At 36.1% G+C, this 14627-nt stretch overlaps 1 pseudogene; it reads left to right on the plus strand.

Moving 5' to 3' along the window:
• LOC149196206 (GEM-like protein 5) overlaps positions 1–14381 on the plus strand; it is a 31730-nt pseudogene extending 17349 nt beyond the window's left edge.
• The last annotated feature ends 246 nt before the right edge of the window (positions 14382–14627 follow it).

The raw sequence follows: 14627 nt of genomic DNA on the forward strand, positions 1-14627 counted from the left end.
AAAGCCATTGCCCTCCTATCTATGATAGAACCAGAAACATTCACAGAAGCAAGTAAGGATCCTCATTGGGTAAAAGCAATGGAAGAAGAAATATTCCAAATTGAGAAGAACAAGACATGGGAGCTGGTACCTCGTCCGAAGGACAAAAACATAATAGGAACCAAATGGGTGTTCAAAAATAAAATGAATGAGGAAGGACAGGTTATCAGAAACAAGGCAAGACTTGTTTGCAAAGGCTATTCACAAATTGAAGGAGTTGACTTTGAAGAGACGTTTGCACCAGTGGCCCGTATGGAAGCTATCAGGATGTTTTTAGCATTTGCTTGCTCGAAAGGATTCAAAATCTATCAAATGGACGTGAAATCAGCATTTCTAAATGGGGAACTCAAGGAGGAAGTCTACACGGAGTAGCCAGAAGGTTTTGATCTGACAGCAGGAAAGGACCTAGTCTGTAAGCTGAAAAAAGCTTTGTATGGGTTGAAACAAGCTCCTAGAGCTTGGTATGCAAGACTGGATAACTATCTCCAACAACAAGGCTTCAAAAAAGGAGTGGCTAGAAGCAATCTATACATAAAGACAGATCAAGGTAAGTTACTAGTTTCTCTTGTTTATGTCGATGATCTGATTTTTGCTAGTAATAATGATGAAATGAGCCATGAATTTTCTCAAAGCATGGAAAAAGAATTTGAGATGTCAATGATAGGAGAACTGTCCCACTTCCTTGGACTTCAAGTATCTCAAACCAGAGCAGGATTGTGTATATCTCAAGGCAAATATCTAAAAGACATGCTCAAAAAATATGGAATGGAGGACTGTGCACCCATGAGCACTCCCATGACCACAAACTGCAAACTGAGTAAAGATGATGACTCCCCTCTAGTAGATGCAACTCATTATAGGTCAATGATTGGAGCCCTTCTATACTTAACAGCTACACGACCAGACATAATGCAAGTAGTAGGAATGGTGGGAAGATTTCAATCGGCTCCTAAACAATCTCATTTATTAGCTGTAAAAAGAATTCTCAGATACCTGAAGGGAACTTCTGATTTCGGTCTTTGGTACCCAAGGAACTCAACACTGACTGTAACTGCATACACCGATGCTGATTGGGCTGGAAATATAGATGATCGGAAAAGTACTAGTGGAAATGAATTCTTCCTAGGAGACTGTTTGGTATCCTGGTTCAGCAAAAAACAGTCATCCATATCATTATCCACAACCGAAGCCGAGTATATCGCTGCAGCATACTGTTGCTCTCAGATACTTTGGATGAAGGAAGCACTAAAAGATGTCGACATATGTACAGATCAACCAATTACTGTTTATTGTGACAACACTAGTGCTATCAGTCTCAGCAAAAATCCAGTGATGCACTCAAGAACCAAACACATACCAATCAAGTATCATTTCCTCCGTGAGAAAGTAGCTGAACAAAACATCGCACTGGAATATATCAGTACTAAGGAGCAAATAGCTGATATTTTCACAAAACCTCTTCCTCGGGAAGCATTCGAACATCTGCGACAAAAGATGGGGGTTATTTCTCTATCATCACTCAAGTCCATTCATAAAGATGCAGCAAGACAGGGGGAGCAGCTTAACAGGGGGAGTTCGTAGCATTCCTTTGCCATTGATGTCAAAGGGGGAGAAGACAGGAGAATATTGCCATCAATAACAAAGGGGGAGATTGTTGGACACAGATTGTCATTGATGTCAATATGGCAATATTCAAGAGGAGGAGACAGAGCATATCGGAGTCAAGAGGAGCAAATGGACCGAGAGGAGCAGATGGAGCAAGAGGAGCCAAGAGGTGCACACAGAGCCATCGGTGGAGCTGCAGGAGGAACCATATAACAAGGAAGCATATCAGAGTCATCAGGAGCTATCGGAGGAGCAATGGATGTGTTTAAAAGCAAACAAAGGACGCAGAGAGCCATCAGAGCAAATAAGAGCAAACAAAGCCATCGGGAGGATTATAGTGTATATGGTATCAAAAGATAATTATATATATATATAGCAGGCGGAATACACCATTGCTGAAACCGTTGTTGAACACGGTTGAAACTCCTGGAGAAAAGTTGCTGAAACACCAATTTCTCCATTGCTGAAACACCGACACTTGTCAAAAATTTGCTGATACACCAGTTTCAGCGTTGCTGCAACACCAGTCTCAGCGTTGCTGTAACACCAGTTTCGGCGTTGCTGAAACACCAATTTCAGCGTTGCTGCAACACCAGTCTCAGCGTTGCTGTAACACCAGTTTCGGCGTTGCTGAAACACCAATTTCAGCGTTGCTGTAACACCAGTTTCAGCGTTGCTGAAACACCACTTTCGGCGTTGCTGAAACACCTCCGCGACGACATTATATTTCCGTGTTGATAAAACACCTCCGCGACGACATTATATTTTTGTGACACCATCAATCGAAGGTAATCATGAGGAAGATAAAGCGAATGGAGGAGGGAAGCCGGAAGGTCAAGCAAGTGTTGAGGAAGCCGAAGCTCAAGCGAGCGAGGAGGAAGCCAAAGAGCCATTGAGTAAGTGGAAACGAATGGACAAATGCATGAGAATGTATAAAACAGTAAAAACAAGGAATTGCTGAAGTTGCTATTACTGTTGCTGTAGCTGCTGCGGCTGTTGGTGCTGTTGTTATTGCTGTAGCTACTTCTGTTGTTGGTGCTGCTGTTGTAGGTGTAGCTACTGCTGTTGTTGGTACTGCTGCTGTTGCTGTTGCTGTTGCTGCAGCTGCTGAAAGTTGCTGAAATACGTTGTGAAGGTCGTTACAGCTGTTGAAAGCTGCTGAAATGCGCTGGAGGAAATAGAGGCCATGTGAGAGTCCAACAGAACAGAAACAGGGTGCAGCAGAACATAAAGAGGGATGAAGGACCAACAGAATAGTATGCAGTCGAAGGGGAGAAACAGCCAGTAGAAAAACAGTCATGCTGAAGCATTCATTGTGACAATGAGAACATAAGCTTGAACAGAAAATTGTTCTTTATACAGAGTTTAGTGCAGCTAACAGAAGACTGACTAAAGCTGTGGGAAGACATTATCAGAGAGAAAAATGGCTATTGGAGACTATGTGTGGGCAGTGTGCAGAGTTGTAAAGACTCATTCATAAGAAGACTGGTTGTCATTGATACTGTAGCTTGGAGACTACAGTGAAGCTGTAAATAGATAGAACTCAGCAGAGAAGAGTTCTGAGAGCAGAAGGATTGGAGTCCTTGGGGTTGGTGCCTCAAAAGTGAGAAGGATTGAAGTCCTTGGGCTGGTGCCTCAGAAGTAAGTCGGATTGGAGTCCTTGGGGTTGAAGCCTCAGAAGTAGGAAGGATTGAAGTCCTTGAGAGTTTGTGCTCCTAAGTCCAAGATTGGTGTCTTGACAAAATAGAGTTGGTGCTTTGTAGGTTGGAGCCTCACCAAAGTCCAAGTTGGAGCTTGGCAACTGATTGCAACCATCTATATATTGTATCTATTTTACTGCACAGTTTATATTAATAAAAGCATTTGTTCTTGCTGTTCATCTTGTGTTCTGAATATATATGTTTTAATTGGTAAAACAATAGTGGGAAAAAGAAATATTGATTCACCCCCCCCCCCCCTCTCAGTATTTCCAACATAAATATGTTAGAAGTTGGATATGTTGCTGATCATTTAAATGAATTTAACACGTTACCAATCAGTTAAGTTCTATAGGGGTAAATTTTGATGATGAATTTAGGGCTCTGTTGTTTTTGTGCTCATTGCCAAAAATTTGGAATGTATTAGTTATGGCTATTAGTAACTCTCTCTCTTATCTACTACTTTAAAATTTGATGATGTTGTTGGTGCCATCCTTAGCGAGGAAACGTGATAGAAAGGCTTTTGTGAGACATAATGTAATGCTTTGACTGCAGAGACTAGGGGGAGAAAAATGGAAAGAGGAAGGAGGCTAGGAAACCGCAGTAAGTCAAGAAAAAAAGGATCCAATTCTAGATCAAGGATAATGTGTTGGAAATGTGGGAAGAAAGGACACCTGAAGAAAGACTGTAAATCTTGGAAGGGAAAAGAAGGAGATGGAAAACAAGAGAACAATCATGAAGTGATTGTGACACGTGATGTGTTGTAAGACTCTTTGATTCTTTCATTAGAGAATATTATTGATGCTTAGCTGATAGATTCAGGGACCTCATTCCATGCCACACCTGATAGGAAACATTTTCATGATTATGTTCAAGGAGATTTTAGAGAGGTTTTTTGTGTCATGATAAACCCTGTAAAATCATCAGAATAAGTAAGGTTTTCATAAAGCAATAGAATGGAAACCAATGGCCATTGAAGGAGGTAAGGCACATTCCATATCTGAAGAAAAATCTAATTTCAACAAGGAAGTTGGGAGGTGAAGGTTGTGTAACTACTTTTACAGAAAAAAACATGGAAGGTCACCAAAGGAGCCTAGGTAATAGAAAAAGGAGAAAAGTTTGACATGTTGTATTTATTCAATAATACTTCTAATTTTGTCAATGCTTTAAACTCTACAAGAGCAGATACGGAATTGTGGCATCACAGGCTCGGGCACATGAGCAAGAAGGGGATGTAGATTCTTCACTCAAGAAATTTGTTGCCAGGTTTGAATCATGTTGATTTGGATTTATGTGAAAAATGTGTTTACGAAAAACAACATAGAGTTAGATTTATCAAAAAGTTGGGAAGGGAAATAAGAGCGAAAAATTAGATCTTGTGCATACAAATGTATGGGGACCTTATTAGGTATCATCTCTCGATGGTTCTCACTATTATGTTACTTTTATTGACGATGCAACTAGAAAAAACTCAATTTATTGTATTTGAAGCAAATATGATGTATTTGATACTTTCTGTTAGGGTCCTATAAATATAGTAGTCCAGTATGGTTATTCAGTCATTTATCCACAGGGATATTGTATGGTTATTTTTTATATTAAATTGTTTAGCTTATAAAAAGAAAAATAGAAAAAGAAATAAAAAATAGAAAATATAAAAATAAAACTTAAAGAGAGGAAATATAAAAATAAAACCCTGTAGGGCACACTAGTCTAAATTTCGCCAAAGTTATTTTTATTAGAGTTTTTATTTTTGAATAAAAGTCAAAATGACATGAAACAACATTTTGTCTTTTTTCATAAAGTGTATGCATGTGTCAATGGCCACAATTTTCCCCACCCAGGTCAACGGTCGAGGGCATCTTTCAGACCCCCCCTGATCCTTCGGTACTTAACTGAGGCGGGGGGTGAAGTGGTTTCTCAATTCACCACTTTGGTTACGTGTCTATCCCATAGTGTTTTCATGGGGTCCCTTCCCGATACAACTTACCACTCCTACCCCCCAAAAACCACCATCCCACGCCTCCTTTCGCCTTCTCACACCCGCGTCATTCGCTCAAGCCCACCTGTTATCCATCTCGCCATTCACTTACACCCACTTGTCATCCATCCCTCCATCCACATCACCTCCCCTCCACGTCAGTTGACCATTACCTTTCAAATCACCCACCAACTGCAAATGAACATTAGACAATTAATCTCTCCTGCCAATGGATGCATTCCTAATTAATACCCTACTCCAAAAACGGTAACAATTTCATTAAAACCCCTGCAAATCCCGTTATAAAAATCTCTTAGAAACCTGAAAATTTTCCCTTTTGACACTCATTTGAATTGTGCAAGTCTAGCTTGAAGCGTTTTGAAGTTACCAGCACCATCTACAAGTCATCCCCCTCTGAAATATTAGTAAACAACAATCAGGGTAATGTCATTACTTCAGTTTTCCTTTGAGATTAAAAATTTCATCACGTAAGGGAAAAGGAAAGATGCTCGAGGAAAACCCAATGATCCCCCTTGTCCAAGATTTATATAGGAATGCCTTGATTGATACTCAATACAAGATAATAGAGACCTCGTGTGAGTTTGATCTATATGAGCTCCATAATTGGGAAAAACATAAATATCTAGACTAGATTGATGAATTAAGTATCCGAGAATCATTTCTTCCCCAATTTACCTTTCCTCAAACTCAAATTTTCGTTGAATTATCTACTTGGTGTCATCTCAGATACCTCCCCATCCAAAATGTAGTAATTGCCCAAAACAATGAGGTCCTATTTTCCATTTCCCCAGAAATCATTTTCCAAGTCTTATAGCTAAATCCTCAGGCCTCTTTGCATCTATTTTCCACTAATGCACTAATGGAAATATATAATAAACTTACCTTTCCCTAGAAAGCCCACATTTTTTAATGTTTTCTACTTGAGGATGTTGAGTTTCCTAGAACAAATCCTACATACTCTACCTCTATTTTCCCATAAATGTCAAGACAGGTCATTTCTATGGTTACTTGTTTATTAGGTTATCATACAGAACAGTGGGTAGATGAGGTAATATTAGGTTTTTTTATCAATATTTGTAGTTGGTCAGAAGCCTTCAATTCTTTTCAATTATCGTTAGTTCTTATCAGATGTTATACATGAGAAATTTCTCAAGTTTAAAGCTGAAGGGGTGTTCAAACACCAATTAATTTTAGTATATCTCATGTTATTTTATGAAACATATAGGTTCAATTTTCAATTGCAGAAGATGGATGACCAGGGAAATCCATTATTAGTCATTCATTAGACTTCTTTAGTTAGAAGAAACTCTGGGGATTATTCATTCACCAATTTTGTGGATAAGTTTCTAAATACATCCTTATGTCTACTATGCAGTGATGTCATACCAAGAATTTCACCAGAAATCAAGAAATTTTTACATCTTTCGGAGTACTCAAAATTTGGACTGGTATTTATACCAGAACTATACAAAAATCAGAATCTATGGGTGTGAACTTCCTCCCTTAGATTACCAAAGTGCGTGCCATTAAGAGTCATTACCCTATAATATGCTAGACAAATTTGGAATATGGATGAATTTCACTTTGTCCCAAACAAGAAAAAAACACAGTTTAAATTAAAGGAAAATATAGGGCCCTATATTGTAAATACCATAGCAGCAGCAAAGGAAGTGGAGGGAATCTTAAAACAGATGAAATTCAAACCAAGCTTCACATGGTCTTATGATCCTTTAGGGATAATTTCAAAGTTGAGGGTAGAACAGAAGAGCACTCCATATGCACATACACCTAGGCTAGAGATAAAGCAATATGATAATTAAGAGCAATGGACAGGAAACACACTATAGGAGGTCGAAGAGCAGTTAGTAAGTCAATCGTCTCTGCAAACTCCTATCCCAAAAGACAAAGAAATCAAAAGGCCAAGGGAAAGTATGTCACCTACATATTCAGAAAATCAGGCTATAGATTTCATTGTTTTCATGAGAATAAAGAAGGATCCAAAGACCACTATAAAATCCGAGAGTAAGACTGACCCTCAAGTAATGATTATTCAAGAAGAATTCTTAGAATAAAAGGATTCATAGGAGAAGAGTACCATGGTTTTGACAGGCATCCCTACCACTCCATTCACATATGTTGAGGAGACAATTGAGTCTCCTATCTCTTCTACCTCTCATATTCTAGCAAAACAAAGTATTTTTACAAGGTATAGGGAGATCAAGTTGAAGAACGAAGCTTTAAAGGCTTCAACATATTTAGAATTTTGGAAGAAAACTGCCACCACGTAACACAGATTTCTATCTGCATTTGACTCAGAAAAAGGCAGTTCGAAATGGCCTTTTTGGAACCTACAGTGACAGCCGCCAAAAGTCTTGAATATTATAAGGCTTCCATATTTTTTGTTGATACTAAGAAGGTCCATACAATCAATCAAATCTATTTGCATAAGCAAGCAGGAGAAATGATTTACTCAGACCTCTTTAAATAATATGCACCCACAGTTGAATATTGAAATAATGTCTTCTCTGGCCAAAGACACCAAGATTAAAACTTTAGAAGATTTAATTATAAAACTAGGATATGATCCCAGTGATGTCAAGGTAGCCGAGGAGATAATTAAGAATAAAAATGTAGATATTCAAGCCCTTGGGGAACAAATTAAGCTTCTAACTAGGGAACACCCTCAGGCCAAGGAAGTGCCCAGTCTGGAGATGGAGAAAAAAAAGTTGTTAAAAATAATAGGGGAACAAAATGTTCAAATCTAGAAAATGGAACAGAACATGGAAACACTGTTGAAGGAAAAGGAGAAATTAGAGGTAGTAGGCACATCGGCAGCAAGTGCAACAACACAACAGGAAGCACAACAAAAAATACAAGCATCAACTTTAGATTCTTCAAACAAGATAGCTCAAGCTTTAGGAGAATTATCATTAACAAATAAGGAAATAGAGAAGTTGATAGCATCACTCACCAAGATGGAGGAGAACAATATCAAAGTAGACAATGCATATCTGGTAGAGGTACAAAATAATTTCAAACTAATTTAGCAGATTCAAAAGTATGAGGACCAATCCCTCATAATTCAGATGTTAGTAGAAGAAGCCAAACGCAACATTTGGCCCAATATTAATGCAAATGTTACATAATTTTGGCCATGCATTCAAATTATTTTTGAACAAAATGAACTGGTATAGAGAGTTAAAGAAGCAATTCAAAAAACTAAAGTTGATATCAAGCACAGGCCAGTAGAAGCATAGAAAATTATAAGGATGTTAAACTCCAAGACTAGAGATGAGCTTGAAGAGTTCAATATTTAAGACAGGATAGAGATTGTAATGGAAGTCAAAAGAATATTGACTAAGAAAAATCTTATGGTGCGGCTAGAAAACAAGTGCAAAGAATTGGAGCTACAGGTCAGAAGATTTGATAGAAAATTTTCTTTGTTGTAGGAGAAAGGACTTCCAACTCTAAGAAATTTTAATGTCAAATTGATTCCATTATAAAATTATCAAGATCAATTATGCAACATAGTTGCATATGCATCAAAATTTACAAAGGAAAAAGGAAATATCAATGGAGAAGCTTTCATGGAGGGCCTACAACATGATATTTTTATTCAGCATTAAATTCATCGTCTATTTTTGAATAAGCCAACTTTTGAGACATACACAGAGGTAGATGAAAGATTCAGAAACATGCTAAATTTTTATATCCGAGATGAAGAGCAATGAGACCAATTACTAGAATTGATTGAATGAACACAAAGAGAAAGGCTACAATTTTGGAAACAAGACAAACAAAAGGGGCCAGAAAATAGCTACAGTCAGGAACAAATTTCCTTCAAAGGTTCAACAGAAAAGCTGAATTTTTCCATATTTTCTATTACTTAGTACTATTTTAGAAATATCTACATGTTTTTAGTAGATATTATTTTGTAATGAGTTTTATTTGAAGTCCAAATTTATTCAAGACAAAGTCTATAAATATTTTTTAATAAGACTTAGTAAGGGTTGGATTATGAACAAAAGGGCTCTACCTTGATGTAAGTTGTCGATTGTACTCAAAGTAATCAATTTTCAGAAATATAGAGGCAATTTTGTTCCAAGATTCTTGTGTCAAACAAATGGTGATGTTTCTCTCATGTTAAATTGTTCTTTTTTCTCAGTTTCCATATGGATTTCCCTCCTGATTGTTGCAAGTAGATTAAGAGTTGAATTTACTTAATTGTACTTTTTTTGGCTTATTTTAAACAATATTAATGTTTTCCTCACGATATTAAATATAAAATTCATTTAAATATGCTTTATATTTAATTGATCATCCATTTTTTCATCCCAGCCGCACCATAAATATCTTAAGATCCAAGCAGTTTCCTACCCTGTCAGTTTGTAATTGATTACCAAAAATTTTATAACTCCATGCCCAATGGACTTTTCAAGCATTTTTCAACCAAACTTTTGAAAAACCCACCTAAAACTTCGATATCTAGCCTAAAATCTAAACATTAATATTAAAAATCAAATAGAGAGAGCCCTCTCTAAAGCTGGAAGGGCTAGATCCCATATTTAAAAGTGGTTTGTGGTTACCTTTATAGTTTTCTTTCTCAACCTATGAAAATTACAGAGTACTAACACTTTCAATAAATGGAAAACTTTGGTTGAGAATGAGATAGGAAATAAGTTGAAGTGTATTAGATTAGACAATGGGGGTGAATATTGCAGCAAAGAGTTTGATAAATATAGTTCAGAGCATGGAATTCATAGAGAGAAGCAGGAACACCACAGGAAAATGGTGTGTCAAAAAAGATGAATAGGACAGTCATGGAGTGTGCAAGGTGCATGAGATTGCATGCATAATTTCCATTACAATTTTGGGCAAATGTTGTAGATATTGTTGTTTGTCTAATAAATAAAGGGCCTTCAAGTTCCTTGGATGGTGGTATATATTAAGGGAAATTTGAGTTCTAAAATGGGCCTCCTAAGGAAATTATAAAATAATAGTGGAAATAATAAAATAAGATTAGATTACATCATCAAAGTTTAGAGGGAAAAAAAGAAAAAATTGTTTTCTCAACTCATATTTTCAACTTACCTCCCTATGGGTTTACTCAAATTTCGAGCGACAACACTTGTTGGATGCATAATTTGATTCCTCATCCAAGGATTACCCATTTTGCATACTTTATATGGACCCTTCTACATGAAAAATGAGAAATACATGAAAAATGTGATTGCAATCACACTTTTTCATGTATTTCTCATTTTTTGTGTAGCAGGGTCCATCGAAAGTATGCAACATGTGTACTCCTTGGACGAGGAATTAAATTTTTCATCCAATGAGTACTCTCTCTCAAAATTTGAGTAAAACCTTAGGGAGATAAGTTGAAAAAGTGGTTTTATTATTTTATTATTTTTTAATCTTTTTACTTTTTTTACTCCAAAAATGGTGAATGATCCCCCATGGTTGACATCATCATCTTAAATCTATTGGTTCTTATAAAGTTTATTTTGGTTGTGAATTTTTCTTAGGAGGCCCATTTTAGACCTCAAAATTCCCCTAATGTACGGAGGAGGCATGGACACGTAAAAAGGTAAACTACTCATTTTTAAAGACTTTCGGTTGTGAAGCTTTTGTCCACACTAATAAAGAAAATAGAACAAAGTTTGAGGAAAAATCAAATAAATGTACATTTATTGGATATGGTGTAAATGATTTTGGTTATTGTTTACATGATTATGAAAATCATAAAATCATTAGGAGTAGGGATGTGATATTCAATGAAAAGGTCTTGTATAAGGTTTAGAAGCAGGGAAGGAAATAGGAAAAAGAAAACAAAGAATACACAGTGCTTTATGAGATCACAAAAAAAATAAAGGTGCATAAAAATCATAATGATCAGTATCCACAACAACAACAACAACAATCACAACAGCAAAATGCACCTCAAACACCTCAAAGTGGTGTTAGAATATCTACCAGCATAAGTAGACCCCCTAAATGATACTCTCCTTCATTATATTATATATTGTTATTGATTATGATGAACTGAAAATATATGAAAAATAAATGCAGGTTGAAACCAGAAAGAAGTGGGAGAAATCCATGGAAGAATATATGGACTCCTTGATGCATAACCAGACTTAGGACTTAGTCAAGTTTCCTACAGGTAAAACATCATTGCAGAACAAATGGGTTTATAGGTTGGAGGAAGAATATGGATGTAAACACAGGTATAAGGCTAGACTTGTGGTGAAGGGGTTTGCACAAAATAAACGTATAGACTTTGATGATATTTTTTCTCATGTTGTTAAAATGGCTTAAATCAGAATTATTTTAAGTCTAGTGGCAACATAATATTTCCAACTTGCACAACTAGATATAAAGACAACCTTTTTCCTTGGGTCTTTGGAGGAAGAAATATATATGCAGTAGCCACAAGGGTATGAGGTCAAAGGGAATGAGAAATTTGTGTGCAGGTTGAAAAATAGCTTGTATGTCTTAAAACAATATCGAGGGCATTGGTATCTAAAATTTGATAGGTTTATGTCTAAACAAGGTTATAATAAATGTCAATTTGATCACTATGTTTATCTTAAGAAACAAAATTATGGAAGTTATATTATATTTCTATAGTATATAGATGACATGCTTGTTGTAGGGTCTAACATGTAGGAAATAATGTGCTCAAAGGAAAATTGGCAAATTCATTTGCAATGAAGGATTTGGGTGCTGCAAAATAAATCCTTGGTATGAGAATAACTAGAGATAGGAAATATTGAAAATTAATGTTGTCTCAGAGTGAGTACATACAAAAGGTGTTTTAAATATTTAATATGTTGAATGAAAAACTAGTTAGTACACCTTTGGCTAGCCATTTCAAACTAAGTAAGGATATGTGTCCCAAGGCCCAGGAAAAGATAGATTATATGTCTAAAGCTCCATATGCATCGGTGGTTGGAAGCTTAATGTATGAAATGGTCTACACAAGGCCTGATATTACACATGGAGTGGTAGTTGTGAGTAGGTACATGATCAATCCAAGAAAAGGATAGTGGATGGGAGTGAAATGTATTCTCGGGTATTAGAGAGGTACCACAAACAAAGCATTATGCTTTGGTGGTTCAAACATTTCTCTACAGGGATATGTTGATGCAAATATGGCAGGTGATAGGGATAAGAGGAGAACAAAAAGTTATGTGTTTACTGTAGGTGGAACAACTTTCAGTTGTTTTTCAAAAATGTAAAGTGTTTTTGCACTTTCAACAATGGAAGTGGAGTATGTTGTTGCTACAGAGACCAGTAAAGAAATGATTTGGTTACAAAGGTCTATTGATGAATTGGACAAGCAAGAAATGGGAAGGCTATACAATGATAGCTAGAGTGTCATTCATCTTGCAAAGAATTCAAAATTTCATTCAAAGACTAAACATATATATCTCAAGTACCATTTCATATGGTCGATGTTGGAAGATGGAAAGTTGAAGCTAGAAAATATACCCACTAGCCAGAATCCTGCAGATATGTTAAAAAAAGTTGTAACCAGGGAGAAACTGAGATTCTAATTAGTTTCAATTAGCCTTCAAGTATGATGATGAAGATGAGAAATAACCAGGTCCAAAGTGGAAGCATTATCTGGCAAATGAAGCAGCGGTGGAATTTCAATAATCAATCTCCAAGTGGGAGATTGTTGGGTGTGGAGCCTGATTCATAGCTCTCGTCCTTATTCATATGAATACCCAAAGTAGACTATACACACCTCCACATAGGGGGGGACTTGTCCCCACTATCGGGGTCTGGGGTTGAGCAGGCCCCTGGTGGGGATTCGGGGGTAGCACCCCTGAAGCTAAAATTAGATGAAAAATTGCCTTGTAAAATATTATAATTTCATAGTCAATTTGGGTCGTTCATTAGTGGATGATTTGGTGATAGAGGTTATGTTGATTTAGGTTTTTTTGTCCTAGAAGGAAACCCTTAGTTTATATGAGGGAATTTTATTACGGTTGTGTATGATTATTCTGAGCATGAGACAGAGAGGAGGTTATGTGAAAGAGGATGAGGAAATTACAACGAATCTGTTGTAGGTTGTATATCTTCATTTTGCTGGATAATATAAATGGAAAGACTGGTTGTTTCTCCATGGATGTAGCGCAAATTGGGAGAACCACATATATCTGTGTCTCTCTTGTTTTATGTGTTTCTGTATTTGTGTTTCCGCAATATTTTTTGTATTTCATTGCTCCATTAATTAATTTCTAACAATCTGAAACAAATAAATCATTATGTTCTAAAATATGTGATTATAACAATTGCAAGTGTCAAAATTATTTTTATATGTTGTTTACTCATTGGATTCTTCTAGTCCAGTCATAGGTTTCTTAACAAAATTTTAAGTTTCCCTACCACCTTTGAAGATACTTGATGCAAATATCACTAACAATGTTGTTGGCAAAGGAGGCATCATGAAGGTAGTACTTTTGTAACAGTGTTTGTTCGAGTGGTTGCATTGAAAATGAAATATGGTATTTTCTCTAGTGGTATTAGTAGTCTCTAACATGTTAACATACAACAAAATATAGTTTGTATAATTGTGTTGGTATTAGTAGTAGATGCCAACAATTATTTCATTTAGCCAAATTTTAAAGTTTTTTAGTTATTCTTTTCACAGTAGAGGGTGATTGTTGTGAATTTTAAAAATGCAAAATTGCAAAATTCATCACTCGATTGTTGGGTTACGTTCCTAGATTAAAGAAGATGCAAACATAGAAGATTATTTACTTTTAGGTGTTGATTACTATGAAGTATGTGATTTTTATTTGTCCAATTCGTCACTTCAATTCATTCCATGTGAAAAAATTGTTGGAAAATAAATATATCAAGTTTGGTTCCTTAGTAATATAAGCAAACAAAATTCATCACTGACACTAGAGCCAAATTAGGATGGCAAGTTGTCTTTCAAAATTATAATTGTTTATAATTTTGTTCCTTTTTTCTTTCAGGTTGATGAAGAAGTTCATTTTTTGCAAAAGGTGGTGGCCTAATTGGCGTTGGAGAAAACTCACATCTAAGAAGAGAAATCATTGAAAAGCATGCTCGTATTGGAGATCATGTCAAGGTAATGATTAATCCCTTATCACTACAAGGATTATTCCTTGATTTAATGACCTTTAGCTATAATTTCCTCAAATGGAATGTCAGAACGTACATTTTGATTCATATTATAAATGTAAACAATGTAGAAGAAACAACGAGAGTGGTAGATGGGTACTTTATAAAGGTTGGTATTT

This window comes from Pinus tabuliformis, chromosome 2_2 (assembly GCF_031772625.1).
Source record: "Pinus tabuliformis cultivar Carrire ecotype Pingquan chromosome 2_2, CPIR1, whole genome shotgun sequence".
Classification (NCBI taxonomy): Eukaryota; Viridiplantae; Streptophyta; class Pinopsida; order Pinales; family Pinaceae; genus Pinus; species Pinus tabuliformis.